We start from the raw sequence: 17674 nt of genomic DNA on the forward strand, positions 1-17674 counted from the left end.
TCATTAGGACTGAAGCCAATGCAAATATCTTTGTGTCGGGAGGTAACTATGTGTCCATTAGTAACCGCGCTGAGGTCTCCGACACCGAGACATTGCTAGATCCCTGTCAGGGGAGGGCCTGCTGTGTGAATCTTGCATGCCTAATGGTATCTAGAAGCTTGTTCAGTCTACAGCCATTCCTTGCGTCTCTCTCATATACATTCATGCTTGGTTCAGTCCAGAGTTTATGTCCAGTGAAATCAGAACATGCCAAATTTTTCCTGTGATAGAGTAGGAGGTGTACCCCCTACTAAATATTTAGGAGAGGTACCAGATCCCCTTAAAAGTGTTCTTATTAAGTAGTCATGCAGCTGCTCAGTCCCGTTCACTTGAATGCAATTCCAAGCACTTCCACTATACTATACTGGCGCTGTGCTTTGTTTGCAGTGGAGAGGCTGCAGTAGAGAAATGTTATGGCCTCTCCAAAGAACTCATTGATGGAGATTGTGGATATTGGCCCACTCAACAATCAGATTTTGATGATATCATAATCCTGGAAAACCCCTTTAAATCAATCTGATCTGGTCATTCATATGTATTCACAAAATATTAATGGCAATTACAATGCTCCCATTGTAATGAATGGTAGCCAAGAATATATGTGTGTGTGTGTGTATATATATATATATATATCTACATCCACTACACAGAGGATGTCTGCTACTGGCTTTGTCCATTTTAACTTGAGTATCTTAAAAAATTGATTGATATGGTATCCCCCTTTATGCCAATGGAGGACAAAAAGTGTCCCCCTAGCCCCTATTGGAATGCTATGTCTAAAGCCATAATGTTTATGGAAAAGCAGAAGTCATGCTATACTATAGTGTATATGTTACTTTGGGACTTTCCCACTTGCTTATAGTGTCACATATCACAAGCCTCTGTATGAGCTGGTCACCTGAAGCTTTTCCCAGCATGCACTGTTAATACTAGGTATGTCTGCCTGGTCCATGGTATTACAGTACTTCTAGGATGTGATCGGGGCGCTGTTATCAGTACATGGCACATGTCATACCACCCAAATGCAGTGGTGTGCCAGGCTTAAAGAGAACATTTCCTGAGTCTCATGCAAATGTCGTTGTGGGATTCAGCAGAAATGTGCCTTGTCCTTGCAGACGCTGTGGGTTGACTCAATGGTTTCCTTTTCTGTTTATTAGGTGAAATGAAACATTAAAAGGCAGGGAAACAGCCGCTGCCCCTTCTTTTGGCACATATGGAGGATAGAGAATGCCTCCTTCTATCCACTATTTGCATATCACTAGTATATTCCACATTGCTGTATGAGTAATGTACTCATACATGTCCCTGTACCCATAGAGCTCACATGTAAATACTGGGAAAACCTGCCGGATGCTATAACTATTGTTAGGATAACCATGCTCCATAGGGAGAATGTCCTGAGTGAGTATTGGGACCTCTTAATCCAGCATAGAATAAGAATATGGGGTGCATGAGGATGTTTGACCCTATATGAGGGGTGTGTGAATATTACATCTATGGATATAGGGGGGTTCTATGTGAAATACTATGAGAAAGCAGAGATATGTCACATTGTATTCATCCTGATCAGTGTTACTCCACAGCGATAGGAATCCGTATCTGTCATCCTCGGCTTTATGAGCCCAATGAGAAGTGGTGACTGGGTCCTGTCAGGGTTGTGATGAAACAGAAGTTGTGTCTATTTCCCATCCTGTGTTGCTCATAGTTTTCCTTCTGCTGTGCTAACATTCTGCTTATAGATTGCATCCTGCCCAAAACTTATTGTAGGTATCTTTGCCAGTGTGATCCTATTACACCACGGGTATTGTGGGTGGCCACTGACTTACTGGCAGTAAAGATTATACTACCCACTAGTAACATCTTGGGCAATAAAGTGAATTTTACATGGCAGTGATATTGCCAGTGAGACAGTATAATGGAAGAAGGTCAGTGGTGAATCTCATGTAACTATATTGTTTGGTGTATCCACTGTACATGTACAAACATAATTATGGGCCAAGGGTCAGCGCAAAATCGCATGTATTTTAATGGACTCCTGTGGTTTCCTGGACCCGTGTATGAGCTGTGTTCCTGAGCCACAAAACTCTTTTCATGGCATTGTGAACGGACCTCACACCCCGATCGCTCATGGGCTGCTAAGGGGCTAAAGGGCTACTGTTTGATCTTCTGGAAGCTGCCAGTGAATGTTGGATGTCTTATAGCTCCGTGGGAAGAAGCTCGGCAGAAACCTAGAAGTCTGTCCACTTGGGGTCCCTGATGAATGGGGCCCATTAGTAACTCCATTTTTATGCATAAGTTAGTTGTTTATTTGGCCGACAGCTGATCCCCCTCTTCCCTAACCATGAACATGCTTAGTTTACAGAGCCTATCGTTCATGTGTTCTCACAAGGGAGAAAGGGGTAATCTGCTGCCAGACTCCTCTAATGGAAGCTTATGTCCCTTGGGAAGAAAGGATGAGTTAGGATGAAAAAAAACATAGCAGACTCTTCTTTCCGCTTCCCATTTACAGGCGAAGGCTGGACACCCCCATACACATTAGGTGGTGGTCCTGCAAGGCGATATGCATCAGATGTGTATGGTGACCTTGAGCTGACTTTGTCTACATTTTAATATTTAGTGGGAAGAACTTTTGCAACCAAGGAAGTGGAAAAAGGACTTGAGTCATGAAAAGTGGAAGGAAACGCCAGAACCTCCCGTCACGGGTGGTTAGATGTGTGCTGGTATCTGGCAGTAACTTAAAGGGACCGCTTCTTTTTTGTTGTTGATGCAAGGCCCCTGTTCAGATGTAACGCTGCATGTAGTTACTTCTTGGTCATTCATAAGTGTGGAACTATATTGCTTGGGATCTTTATTACAAGATTTCCGAGTGTGCCAGTGACATTGTGTTGGTGTGGCAGTGACATTGTACAGCATTGCTCTGCAGTGTTTTGTGGGCATATGCATTTTGTACCTGGCTTTCATCTGCTAATAAAACTTAATAAAAATTTCCAGTTGGTATTGACTGGGTACATTTATCGCTGTCCAGAATTCAGAGGTTAAAGAGATTTGCTCACCCGGGTTCTGAACTTGTGTAACCTGTGAGAACCCTGGACCTCTGATATCGGCAGGAAAAAAGTTTATCTGCTTTTCATTTGCGTAATGGTAAGTGTCAGACTGACGGATTATAACCTGATAAATTTCTGTACTGCTTAGTAGCGGAAAGTTAGAAATCTCACTGAGTGTCCCAGATTTGTAAAATAACCAATGTACGGGAATGTACAGGTAGACTGTCCATTTTGGAAAACTTATTTTTATGGATTCATGGCAGATATATCCTTTACTATTAAATGGATTATGTCAGCAAATTTGTACCATACCAAGCTATAGAAGGTAGCAGCAGGGCTGTAAAATATGCATTCACATTCCAGGATTGTAGCTGGATTTGGAGCACACTGGTGTGTGATGTCTCTGCACTGTTCTGCTCCTCAGCCCCTCCCTCATGCTTCTGTTTGAATACTATAGCGGTTAAGAGGGACAGAGCTGTGCTGTGCTCACTGAAGAGTTCTCACACACACCAGTGCTCTGAATCCATCTGCAATCCTGGATTACATTTTTTCGCATCCAGCTGCAATCCTGGAATGTCTGGATAAATGCATTTTTCACAGTTCTGCTGCTGTACAGATCTGTAGCGCTGTTATCCAACACCGCTGTGAGGTTAAATCTGCTGACAGATTCCCTTTAATTTGTATATGGTTGCTCCTGGATATGTCCTCCAGTTTTTTTTTCCGTTGGTGTAAAGTTTCCCCATCCTCATTGTGCAGGGCCTCTAGTCGTATGCATGCAGTAGGACCACCACTTCTTTTCGGTTGAGCATAGGAAGAAGATCAGATAGAAGGTAAATGGGCTGAAATTGTGTTTCCACAATTGGGTAACAGGTTGTTTCTATTACACAATATAAATATACGAGTTGTGGCAAATATTTTATAGGCCTACTGCAAAGCCTCTGAAACTACTAGGTTTCTTACCGAGGCTGGCTATATCTTGAACCAGTGCTGAGTAAGTAACTGAGGTGTTTGGACTGCTTGTATTCTCAACTTTCAGTGAGAAAATAACAAGTATCACTTTAACACAGACTTTCCACTGCAGCGTCTTCTGTCCGCTGTCTGGGGCGTTTACGTAAATGAGCACAAGGAGAAGAGCATTTAATGAAAGCAGGGTTTTCTACCCCCCCAATTGATAAATGGGTGACTACATAATGAATGTACACTCTGGGTTGCAAAATGCTTCCTAAGCCAATAGTAGGTCATGCATAGTGCCTTCATTAGGAGCAGAAACTTATCTTGATAGCCATGAAGCATTGATAAAAAAAAAAATTGATCTTTATATGGGTATTTTTTATAGATCAGTGACTCCTGGGATGGCCCCAACCTTCAAGTGCCTTATGAATTGTCTGAGCTTTCTGTATGGCATCCTCCATGCTGCTCTGTGAGCAATACAGTGTTAAAGGGAACCTGTCACCACGTTTTTCACAAGAACAGGTAGTGGAAGGTTCTTATAGAGCCCTAGTAATCTGACACCCTTATTTTGGCTAAAAATAGTTCCCCTCAGATCCCCATAAATCAGAGTTATAATCTTGCCTGGTATCTATGCATCTTTGGAGGGAGTTGAGGGGCGTGGCCTAATGTCATATGATCAGGTTTACATCATCACCGTTTCTTAAGCAACTTAACATTAACAAACTGTACCCATTGTACATATCTGACCACATAAAACAATCACAGCAGCCTGCATGGACTTCTACACCTCTCCATGCTGCTGCTGTGATTTCATGAGATATATATACAGTTTTCTAATGCTACAAAAACTATAAGACCTGCGATGATGTCACCCTGGTCACATGACATTACAGAGATAGCAAGGGGAGGAGCTGATGGATTCAGCCTGAGGAGGCCACGCCCACCTTGACTCGCTGTAGCCATGCTTAGATACTAGGTAAAACTATAAAGTTGAATATATGGGAATCTCAGAGGAACAATTTATAGCTAAAATAAGTGTTGGTTTGTTACTAGGGCTCTATGGGAACCTGTGTCTACCTGTATTTGTGAAAAATGTGGTTACTGGTTCCCTTTAATGAGATGACAATATCACCTATAGGCCACTGAAAGTCAAAACGAGGGAATAGGATCCATAGTCATTTCTGACTATTGTGAACCTGGGAAATGTGTAAATATGTTTTTCCAGGATGTGATGGGGAAAACATTGCCTCTTGGCTATCTTTTAAAGAAGTCCCCCTTAACAGCAAGCATGACAAAGTCTCCATAAAGCGACCTCTAACTTCCCTGACCTACTGTGAACCTGGGCAGACTACTTTCTTCATCCCTCTAGGTGGATACATAGGGTTCTTTGTTCCTTCTAGAATCCGGACGACTTGAACATGAGATGGTTAAACGCAGGAATGTGGCTCTTTGTCCCTTCCATTTCACATATTGTTACCGATCCTTCATTTCCTGTATATGTATTGCTGGATAATGTAAGCTGGCAGGTCAGTGTCTTGTGTACTTACCTTAAAGTTTACATTATACGTTATAAAGGTCACCCTGTGATGTTTAGGGTACATGACAGATAAAGCAGCTTGTGACAATAATTTGATGTATTAGGTGTGTGGCCCTTCTGTGCTGAGCAGTGTCACATGAAAGCATCATCACCCTGTCTGTATACCCTGCAGGGATCAGGTGGTATATACCGTCTACTCCTCCAAAACACAGGTGATGGGCAGCTGCAGGGGGATCCTCTTGTCACTGCCAGTATATGCAAATATGTGCAAATGAAGCCTGAATATTGCTCTGCATCTCTTATTATTGGCTGGTTTTTGGATATTTAGATTGTACTAAATATTTTATGCCAGGTATGTCAATGTTGGCCTCACCCGGAGGTAGACAGGTGGTAAGATAAAAGCTGCGTCTCACATTGCGGCATTAATAGACTGAGTGCTGTTGTCCAGCTGTTATCTGCCGTGTCACAGTAGCCACTCTGAAGCGGCCACCTCCATGGTTGTCTCATCTGAAAAACGATCCCCTTCATTAGCCTATTGTTTTGTCAACAGCTCCTCTGTCCGGGTGACGTGCACCTTCTGTCATGTGGAATTCATGACATGACGGATTTCTGTCTTGTGACTTTCCTTCTACCAGTTTTATGGCTTTTATAGGTTCTTGTGACATTATTTATGTTTTATTATTACGTTGAGTGTCTTTTTTTTCCTTTTTCTGAATACAGCTATATTTCTAATACATGGGTGATATTACTAGACATGAGTGAAACAGGGCAGTGTCTATATTGATCCAGATTTTCTATTCCTTCTGATGTAATGAGATAATTACCATATGATCTTGAGCACATGACCCTTGCAGCATACATCTCGTGTTCCTTAGCCGCCCCCCACGCCCCTGGAGATTCGGGAATGCATTTCCTTATTGCATGTGAGAGCCTGCCTTCTCTTTACTAAATGCTTTGGTGATTTATTGATTTTCCGTGGGTGCTGCTTTGCATTTTCTTATTACTGACTGCTGAGCATGGTTCTCCTGCTCAGCACTTTATTTCAATGAAGCTCAGGTTTTTTTTTATAATAAATCCACACAACAGCAAAGCATTCTGGGCCCATTGAGTAATATGGCGCCTTACGCCAGTGCATAGGAAACCACATTCTGTAAAATGATAGACCCATCCGCACGTTGCATCGAAAGTATGAATTGAATTAGAAACAGCCAAACAGTATATCCTAGTGATTATATAAAATATATCGCTACACAAACATAGTTTTTCAATCAGATCTTGTACTTTTCCTATCAAACAACATATTTTGAAAACAGCTAGATATGCAAATAAAACATGGACATGGATGAAGGATTGTAAACCAAGTTGATCCCTCTGGCAGGATCTGCTCTTCTTTATGGTTCATATGCCTTTGTTTTTAAGAAAAAAAGGCTTTCAAGATATGCAAATTGGGCCTTTTTTTTTTCTCAAAAAGCATGGCATAAAAAGAGTAGATCCTGCCAGAGGGGGCACACACCAGCAAGTAATGTGCTTAGTTTACAATCCTTTATCCTGGTGGTAGATGTCGTTTGGGCACCTTGTGTGGCGTTTTGGCCAATAGTCTAATTTACCGAATTATGCGGCACTTTACATGGCATAACATGAGGCGGCAGAGACTCCTCACACGCTGTGCACACTCCACAGAGATGGTATACACAGTGTGACGTTTTGGGGGCACGCCCCCTTCCTCAGACGGTATCTTAGTGATGACTGTCACCGTTTTGACCTGTCCCACTTCTGTCTAGTTCTGCCTGATATGAGCCGGTTGTGACTCATGAAGCAATCTATGGTGACTTTGAGTCATGGAGTTTGTCTGTAACATTTATACATCATACAATTATGTGTATTTAATAAGCACTAATACTCACTTGTATCACTCTCGCTTTTATTTGACAAATTCATTCCCACAGGTTTCAGTTCCGCTTTGCTTAAAGGAAATCGACCATCACAATCTGTCCTTTATCACTTCTGATGGGGGTCGTGGCGTCACTGGAAAACATCAGTGCTCCACAAATAATGGTGATGCACTAAAATTTTGCCTCTTCCTGGCAACTAATAATTGCAAAGTAAAGTAGTCTGATATTATGCCAGATCTATCACCCAGCATCTCTGTGTTACCTTATGACACTTTTGATAAATGTGCCCCAGTGATTCTTTGGTACATCTCTGTTCTTGTCTGTTTGAGGGATGGAGATAGCTGGGAACATTTCTTAGACTCTACCATAGATATTACAATGCAAAATTGAAACTCTTGTGTAATTGATGGAGGTCCGACTGGGAAGATTGAGATTATTATGTACTAATTTGCATGTAGGTAATAAGTATGGTTGGTGGTACATGACCTTAGTTGCTTGGGGAATCATAGACCCTGCACAGACCGACCACAGTGTCAGGGACAGGACTGTTTTTGTGGGGAAGGAGGGACTCCTTAAATTTTTTTTAATCCTTATGATGGTTGGATTCAGATTGAGGACCTCCACACTTGAGCATTCATGTGAATGAGACAAAGTTAAAATACCCTGTTCGTCTGCTACTGAATAGATGGGATGCAGAGATGTTTGAACATAAGGGTCGTCTGTTTTGTGAACCCAGAGAATGCCTTTAAAGGAAATCTACCACTTGGATGCAGCGCTTCTAAACTCAGCACACTAACCTGCTAGCGTATGCCTCCTGAAACAGGATCCATTCTTTTTGCTTCTTAAAGATTCGTTTTTTCAGAAAACAGTCTCTTAAAATTACGTAAATGAGCCAGAAGGAGCTTCTGTGACAAAGCCAGGATTCATTTGCATAATTTAAAATTTCAGCTATTAGAAGCAAAAAGAGTGGATCCTGTTTTAGGAGGTGCACACCAGCATGTAAGTGTATGTGCTTGGTTTAGAAGCGCTGCATCCATGTGGTAGACTTCCTTTAAAGAGAACATGTCATAATAAAAAACTTCAATAAAAGCTATGTTTAAAAAGCCTTGCCCTTATCCCTTTATGGTTCATTTCCATTGTTACAAAAATCAGTTTGTAAACTTAGATCCAAATTACCTGATGTGAGCCTTTCACACTGACTGAGTCCTCAATAATAATAATAATAATAATAATAATAATAATAAATAATTCCTTTATATAGCACACACAGGTAACAGCGCTGCACAGAGCTTGCCACATCGGTCCCTGTCCCCAATGGGGCTCACAATCTAATCAACCTAGCAGTATGTGTGGGAGTGTGGGAGGAAACCGGAGGACCCAGAGGAAACCCAAACACTGAATAGTAAAATTTTACTGAAATTGTTCCTGAAAGGTCTATGTGCTGGAATATTGAGAGAGAGAGCTCTGTTATATCATTGGACGCATAATAATAATAATCATCATAATAATCATAATCTTTATGTAGCGCCATCAAATTCTGCAACGCTTTACACATTTTTAGTAATGTGTCCAGGATAACATGACCATGTCCTGCTACATTGGCTATGTCTACCCTATGTGTTTATCTGATCACATGAAATAACAGCAGCCTCCATGGACTTCTTCTCACCATCCTCCATGGAGGCTTGCTGTGATTTCATGTAAGCATACTTGGGGTAGATGTAGCAAATGTAACAGGACCTCAGATCATGTCATCCTGGTCACATGACTTTAAGTACCCAATGATGTAACAGAGCTCTTTCTCATTGTTCCACCCTGCAGAATATCATAGCACTTAGACCTGTCAATCAGGAACAAGGAGGCAGGAAAATGCTAATAAAATTTTAATATGTATGAGTGACTTTCATCAGGTGAGTTGCAAGTTTACAAACAGATTTATGTAACTTTGTAGTCCTGGAAATGAACTATTTAAAGATGGGGGCAATGATTTTTAATCATGGCTTTTAATTGATTCTTTATTTTGGGTGGGATAATTTGCATGACCAGTTATCTTTAAGTCTGGGTGGATATCAAATTATTGTCTTGTGCTCTTCCTCAGGTGGTTTTATGAACTTAAAAAGAATCTTTGTTCAAGGAACAGAAACATTTTAACTAGAATGTGACGTTTTGTGTCTTCTTTGAAATGTCATGTCTGATTCATTTTGCACATCACATGTGTAGTCGCCTTAACCCCAACATAACAATAGACGTTAATTTCAGTAGCTATTTTCACAATTGAGTAACATGCAATCATAAAGTGACATTATTCTGTTATGCACTGTTGATTCTGGCCGTAAAGATCTGTTCTCCATATTCTATTGTCTCATGGACGTCACTAGAATTTATAGGCTATACAGTGTATGTTGCAATTTTATTTTATGTTTCTACTAAGCTACATTTTTTCTACATTGTGGAAAATCCTTTAGGTTACACGCAGCCCAAGCCTAAGTGATTTCCTCTGCACATCAAATGGCTAAAAATAACTTGGTGGCCGTCTATCTCTGCTGGCAAGCGTTTCTACCCTTGCCAGCAGAGAGATGAGAATTCTGCCAAAGAAGGAAGAATTGTAAGAATAAGGAAGGAGTCATAGAGCGGCAATGACTAGACTGGAAAAGGTTAACTCTAAGAGGATGTGTGTCGGACATCATGAGACCATCATATGTTCTCAATATTACTATGCTTCCTGTGTTAAAAACCACTACTAGTAGGACTGGATCACGTGGTTTCTGCCCTCAATCTGCTTCTCTCTTGTGTAGGACAGCGATGGCCAGGAGCGATCATAATGCTTAATTTGGTAAAGATCTTGCACTCAGAGCAGTTTTCCCATGCTGTTCCATAGGCGGCGGCTCTAGGTTCTTTCTAGGTTCTTCCTATACCAAGTAGCGGCATAGCCATTGATGGTGACTCTATTGACTCCATTGATGTTAGTGGTACCTGCTTTGAAGAAAAACAGCCATGTCATTCTTACTTTGTGCACCCACTTGAAAATCTACCATTAAAAAGAACACCTACACATACTTACCTCCACTCCTCTTCATCTTGATCTTGGCTGTGTTCTTCACTAAGCTTGACATGCTGGGATCACCTAAAAAAAGAAACGAATAATTAGCAGCTTGGAGTGCAGGGACAAGATGTCTGGCAATCCAGGGTGCTAATTATTCGCACACCCGCAGAGGGAGGTGAATTCACGCCTCCTGTCTGATGGATGCCTCTCTCTCCCATGTTGGAGAGGAAGGTGACATCACGAAGGGGGGCGTGCTTAATTAGCAACCCGGGGCCCTGGACATCTCGTCCCTGAGCTCCGGCTGCTAATTGTAAGTTTCTTTTCTAGGTTATCCTGGTGAGTGAAGCTGAAGGGATCAAAATGAAGAGGAGTCTAGGTAAGTATGTGTACATGTTTTTTCATTTTTTTGAAATGGTAGATTTCCTTTAAGGAAGATGTGTTGTGTGGATGCCTAGTACCTTTCTATAAGGACCATCCTTGTATATACCTCTGCAGGCCGTGAGATCTTGTTTCCCTACATACAGCCTGTCTGCACATGCTTATTTTACCCAGGGTGCCTCAATCTCAGAAGTTGTAGTCTTTAAAGGGTCATCAGATTTTAGCCCACTTAACTACCTGCCCCTCAGGTAGGGAGCGCAATGTCCTTTATAAAATTCCAGCCTCCATAAGTGACTCCTTTCAGGTATAAAGTGACTCTTCTCGGCTAATTTGCATAGGACTTTAAAGGTGATTTTGCATAAATAGGATATTTCATACCCTGCCTTAGGGAGCCAGGGTAAATTCTGGTGACAAGTTCCTTTTTAACATTGTTAACTCTCTAAACATCGTGTCGTAAAATATGACTTTTATTATTTATATATATTGATGTCTTTGTGTCTGTCTTCAGAAAATGTGAAGTTGTCAGGCAAGTTCCCTGTAGCTGGTGTTGCTGCAACACTTGACTGTTTGTTCCTCAATAGTATTGTCTGGCTGAGCCTGTGTTTACACTGAGTCATGCAACCACGGCAATGCAAGGTCTCTGGAGATGGGAGCTGCAGTAGCGCCTCTGCTGCTCTTTTACTTTTTAATACTGCTGAGCTTCAGTTGCTATAGAAATCCTACTTTCCTCTCTCCCACGCAGGACCGACGTGGGCTCTTTGTTTAAGTAAAATCTATAGCCTGCATCACCCGGATGAAGCACCTCGCATCTTTTATCCTAAATGTATAAACATGGCACAGATCTTTTATTTCGTGCAAAGGGGCCTAAACTAAAATCTATTTCCCATGAAACAGACCATTCTTCTAATACAAAACTGCATTCTGGAAATAATTTTACCCATATTTGCTTGTAGTTTATGTTCAGGAAAGCTGCATTTTAAGAATCTGCAGCTATAGCCCAAAAAAATAAAAGGAAACCTTGTCAGCAGAATAACCTACTAATAACCAACCAATATGTTGTCAAGCAGGTTAACATCTTCTAGAACTAGTTTCTTTCATAGCCCAGTATGGTGACATCATCCAGAAAATCAACTCTGAAGTGACATGTAAATTGGTTGTATACAGTCTTGGAGAATAAGGAGAGTTTAGCACTGAAGTCCAGCTCTCCCTGACACAGAATTCCTCCTTGACCATGCTGTGTCCAGAGGCATCACTACTCACTCTCCTGCAGTCTTGTTCCTTATGTCAATTAATGTGAAGGGAGCATTCTGAGACAGGGAGAGCTTCACTTCAGTACCATTTTCTCTGATTTCTAACAACCATTTTACATCTCACTTCAAAGATGATATTCTGGATGATGCCACTACACTGAGCCATAAAAGGAACATGATTGGTAGATCATTAGGTCAAGTTTTGCTGACAGTTTCTCTTTAATGAAGTTTTAGCTGGGCATGCTACTTCAATGACTTCAATGGAGCCCTGCTTCAGACATTCATGTGCTAAAGTGTAACTACAGTATCTTCAGAAAAATGTAACCTTTGCCACACCATGACCTTCCCCAACTTGTATGAAGAGGGCTCACGGGCTGTCCAACATGTTATTCAGCACAATCCGTGGCACACGGTTTTAAATCATTGAGAAAATTGCCATTTTCTGCATACAGTAGTATTGCAGTATATGTTAGGATCAGTTAGACCACCTAGGGTTCAAGGACCCTTAGGGGTCTGAAAATACAGTAGAAAATGTAAAAAGAAAATAAAACAAAAAATCCTAAGGTTTGACACGTTTGTATCCACGTATTCGGTTGGAAGAAGGAGCCGGAGGGAATCCAGTTCCCTGTTACTTTCCCTCAGCTCATCAGCCAGCTATTAAATGTTTTATGACGGCTGTAAATTACTTACTATAGTTTGTTGATGGATGCCAGGGCCAACCAGGAAGAATGCTATTTTTCTCTGCGACTTCTCAAGTCTTGTGGAAAAGAACTATAGATAAAAAGCAGAATAATTTCCCCTATTGCAACTATACGAGGCACTAGAGTTGCACTTTAGTATTGCTGTATCTTTCGGATATAGTTTTCAAAAAGTTTTTTTTGGAAATGGCAACATTGGTAACTTCATACATTTCACCAAGTTACTCTAGGGGTGTTGAAAAGTAATTCAGACTCTCCCACTTCCGAGCTGTATATCATCATTCATGTTGCATTAACATCTCTGAAGGCTTCAGAGCTGAATTCTCCCAGCACTCCATGGTTTCTCAGCATTTGCATTGCAGGGGCATTCCAGGCAGAATAATTTATCTTTTCTTAAAATAGGTGATTATCTGCTTGATCTGTGGTCACAGAGACCCCATTGATTGTCTGACCTTTGCTCCTTTGGTCATTGTAATGAATGAGCTGGTGAGTATGGGCTGAGTGGCCAGACGCACACATGACTGCAACAGAATAGTGAATGCAGCTCTGAAGTATTATATAGATTTTCATAAAGCCTGCACCACAATATCTAAAGGGTTTGCGCACTATTTAAAGTCTGCTACAGATAATTAGTACGTTTCTATCGCACCTCAAGTGCTTTATTCACATCAGCAGTGGTCCAGTATTCCCTAACTTGTCTTAAAGGGGTTATCCGGGTTTAAAAATTTTTTTATGGCCTGGCTGGGGAGGGCTAGTTAAACATAATAAACATGTACTTGCCTCCTCCGGTGCCACCGATGTCCCGCGCCGCGGTCCCTTGGATCCATGCCTCTGTAAACAAACAGGGGCACGGATCGAAGGGACCGCGGCGCGGGACATCGGCAGCACCGGAGGAGGTAAGTACATGTTTATTGTGTTTAAATAGCCCTCCCCAGCCCGGCCATAAGAAATTTTTTAAACCCGGATAACCCCTTTAAATGATCATGCTAATATTTTATCATTAGAAATGAAAGGGCTAAAGTAGTTTCTCTTATGCTTCCTTAGCGCAATGTTTAGAAGACCCTACAATAGAGCATGAAGTAGAAAAAAAACAACTAAAAATGCAAAGTCATCTACCTTCCTATATTACTTCCCTGCACACTAGGCAATTGCCAACTGAAAGTCATCGGATTGAGTGTTATGGGAGCATTAAACGAAATCTACCATTTGCTTTTATGCATTATGAACCAAACGTACCTTGAGAATGCTGTAGTTACACTGATTCAGAAACATATCTTGTTTAATCTTTGAAAGGAGTGGTTTTGATGAAAAAAATATTATAAAATTATGATGAGGCTCTGTCGCTCCTGTGGCTGCCCCAGTGCTTCTCCTCTTATCTTAATTATGCACTCCTCTAGAGAACGCTGTATTCATTGAGTTGTCTTTGACAGGCAGAAGTAATCAATTGCTGCACCATCACCCTGCTGCTGTGTATGAGTTATCCAGTTCAGATTGATTAGTCCTGTCTGGACAGTTCAGTCAGCTCTTTTATGTATGCCAGCCAGGGCACCTTGCTTTCCCAAGGTCCTGAATTTTATAACAGTTTCTTGACCAAAACCACTTGATCCAGGGACTGAAAAAGTTATGTTTCTGCATCGGTGTAGCTACAGCATTCTCAAGGCATGTGTGATTCACAATGCATAAAAACAAATGGTAGATTTCCTTTAAGCCTAGCTATTCAATTTCCTTCCAAAAGTGAACATTGGAGGGCATCTCGGTGCATGCCCCCCTCCAAATAAATGATTGTTTGTTTATTGACTGTTAAAAACCATGTTCTGCCAGCGGGTATCCATGCATTGTAACTTTAAGGGATTTGTACCTCTCATGTCAGTCCTTGAGTCTGTATTTAGACTTTTCATACAGGTAAACTTTTATTGAAGTTTTTTTTATATTTTTTTGGAATCTGATAACAAGGTGGTTATAGGTAATTGACTGTATCCACCCGCACTGCTTATTCAGCCTTTTGTGGCCGACTTGCTGCAATAACACTAAGGCCTGCGGCACACATGGCATTTTGAACCCGTTTTGGCCAGTTTTTAAGCAAAAAGCATGTGTTTTTCTTAAAAACGGGCCAAAAACTGATTCAAAGTGGGTTCAAGTGTGGCATCACCCTTAGGTGAAAAAGAATGCGTTTTTGACAGGTATGACCAATTATCTTAATTGAAACTTGTCAAAAACGCAAGTGGTTTTTAACGGACTGCTCAAAAATGGCCCAAAAACGCATTCAAAACGCCACATGTGCCATCACCCTTGGGGTTTCAGATGCATTTTCTTGATGTCCAACCTAGGATTGGAGTTAAAAAAGAGGAGCTGGAGCTTCTATCATTGACATGTTTTCACTCATTATGATCCGCTTTTGGCTACAAAAACTGCATCTGAAAAACTGAACGCGTGACCTCGCCCTCAGGGCGTGTCCACACATTCAGTTTTTCAGATGCAGTTTTTGATGTTCAAACCAGCAGTGGAGTGAAAAGAAGAGGAGCTGCGTCCCCCAATTATATGTTCTTGCACATTATAATCCACCCTTTTTTTTTTGGATGTGGCTGCACCCTCACTGATATTTTCTCACCCATTATGATCCACATCAGTTCCATCTAGATGAACTGTAAATTAAATGCCAAGAATGGCCCTCACCAGCCCAACTCCACCACCCCTCACACCTCCAATCATACACATTTGCGCCGACTTTGTGTATAAATGGCGTACAGTGGGAGTTAATTGCAATTATTGGTGGTCCACTAGTTATTGCAAATATTTCAGGGCTTGTCAGACAACTGATATAGAAGTCCTTGTGCGGTCAGCCCTAAAATACAGCCAGTTCTGTGAGAAGGCACACTGGAGATTATTTGGGAGTGCTTCAGCACTTGGGAATACAGATATTTATTATATGGACACATTAGGAGCAGTGATCCTTATTGTCAGTGAAAGGAGTTGTGCTGGGGAAGTCCTTAAGTGATAAGGCTGTTAGTGAAGACAAGTGACCTCCCTATTATTATTTTCTTTTACATGAACCTGAAGGAGCTCTTGTACAGTCACACTGGGTCGGGGGTGTATATTATGGGATTTGCATAGCACAATTGGGGTTATTTTAAAATGTATTCTTCCGATGACGGATCTGGACAGATTAGATTACTGCTCTCTATTGTGGAAGCATGTCATGGATACGCCGCTATGAAAAGGTGGTTTGTTGAGGATAGACAACACCTGACAACTGACCCCCTACAAACACCTGACATCTAGACGCACCGATGAACTTCATATTAACAGGATTCATTTCGGAGAAGAATATTACATTTGTATCCCTTGTGTTTCACTTGTGTTTCATCCCTTCTGGTCAGTTCCCCTATCTTCCTTTCATCACTTTATTGGCATATCTGGGCCACTTGTTGCTGTTTTGGCTTCACATGTTGAAGTGTTTTGTGGAGTTTTTCTGTATTTCTGCATTCCCTTTACTGCAAGTCTTTTGTATATTTGCTTTTCTTCTTGCAAAATTGTTGTATTACATATGCTCCACACCCATTCCATTAAAAAAAATAATTAACATTTTCAGTAGTAAAATTGTTCTTGCTGGCCTTGCAAATTAAAACTGACTTCATTCTATACTTGAGCTGGTGTTGCAGCAGATGCGTGGTGCTTGAACTGCATATGCGTTTCCAATGGAAACAATGGAAAACACATAGAACTTGTTACCAATTGCATGTGTTTCATTGGAAATGCGTCTGTGCTCGGGCCAAGCCCCGCCCAGTTGCATTTCCATTGTTTATAGACACAAATTGAAGTGCCACGCGTGACCGTCTCCTGAAAGGAGTGTTACCTTGAACTATCATCAGTCTTTGACTTGCTGCGGGATCTAAACCCGAAAGTTAGTTTTTTTTGTAACGTGGCTTCATGGAATCTCATCCCCTTTGCTGTCACTACAAGTTGATGCAGGTTTTTCCAGTCTAAAATCTCCCACACCAAAATCTCCCAAAAGCTGATTCATTGTATTATACCTGGGGCAGGGCCTGACTGGAAGGACACACATCCAGGTTCTATGAATACAATGAAAATGAGGCCCCTCCGGCCCTGCACCATGCACTATTCAATTAGCTTTGATTGGAGTCTTCCTTTAAGCAACGAGGCAAGGTTTGTGTCGGCGGCCTTGTAGTAGTGCATAAGCAGCATATCAGTAGTATGCAGCATGCTTGCAGGCTCTGCTTCCCGCTCTCTACCCCTTCATGCTCCCAAAGATTTCCAGCACAATAATGAGGCAAAAACCGGTCTGACAATAATACACCATATTATCAATTTTTCATGGCCGATTTACATCAGTCTGGCATGCACATTTCAAACTTTGACAAGAATATACTCTACTTTTTAAGGGATAGACACTTGGACCGTTAAAGTAACCTGCTGTGGGCACTGATCCATTAAAAACTATTGTGCGTATTGCAGTCATCCATTTAAAAAAAAAACAAAAAAAAACGAGCGGCACGCGGGCAATTTTCATGCGTGTTCATCTGCCCTAACAGCGAAGCGGTGACCAATGTGGTGGCATCTTCTGCTGCTTCTTGGCCTCCACATTACTATACCTTGTCACATAGTTTATATCATCACAAACATTTCTCATTCTACTTTTACCTTTTTCAAGGCTTTTTTTTCCCCCCTCCGCATCTTCCCAGTGACTGCTCATGCGAAAAATCACGCCTGACATCAGCGTTGTCTCCGTGAGACGGTTCAGTGTAGGAACTACATGGATAATCGAGCCATAGGGGAGAATTTACTGTAGACTCCTGAACACTGCACTTCTTTGACATGCAATTT

The 17674-nt window shown here is 41.4% G+C and overlaps 1 protein-coding gene and 1 long non-coding RNA gene across 6 annotated transcripts in view; one reads left to right on the forward strand and one right to left on the reverse strand.

Annotated features, from left to right (window-relative positions):
- Window positions 1-17674, forward strand: part of B4GALT6 (beta-1,4-galactosyltransferase 6) — a 59746-nt gene that overhangs the window by 6492 nt on the left and 35580 nt on the right. The gene's annotated exons all lie outside the window — the stretch shown is intronic.
- Window positions 9287-17621, reverse strand: LOC140132794 (uncharacterized). 2 transcript variants are annotated; one of them, XR_011855712.1, is made up of 4 exons: window positions 17492-17621; window positions 12825-12905; window positions 10525-10587; window positions 9287-10439 (listed from the first exon to the last, which is right to left on the reverse strand). It is a non-coding gene; the product is annotated as an uncharacterized lncRNA (long non-coding RNA). The 2 variants fall into 2 exon arrangements; XR_011855711.1 differs by lacking the exon at window positions 10525-10587.

Source organism: Engystomops pustulosus, chromosome 5 (genome assembly GCF_040894005.1).
Source record: "Engystomops pustulosus chromosome 5, aEngPut4.maternal, whole genome shotgun sequence".
Taxonomy (NCBI): Eukaryota; Metazoa; Chordata; class Amphibia; order Anura; family Leptodactylidae; genus Engystomops; species Engystomops pustulosus.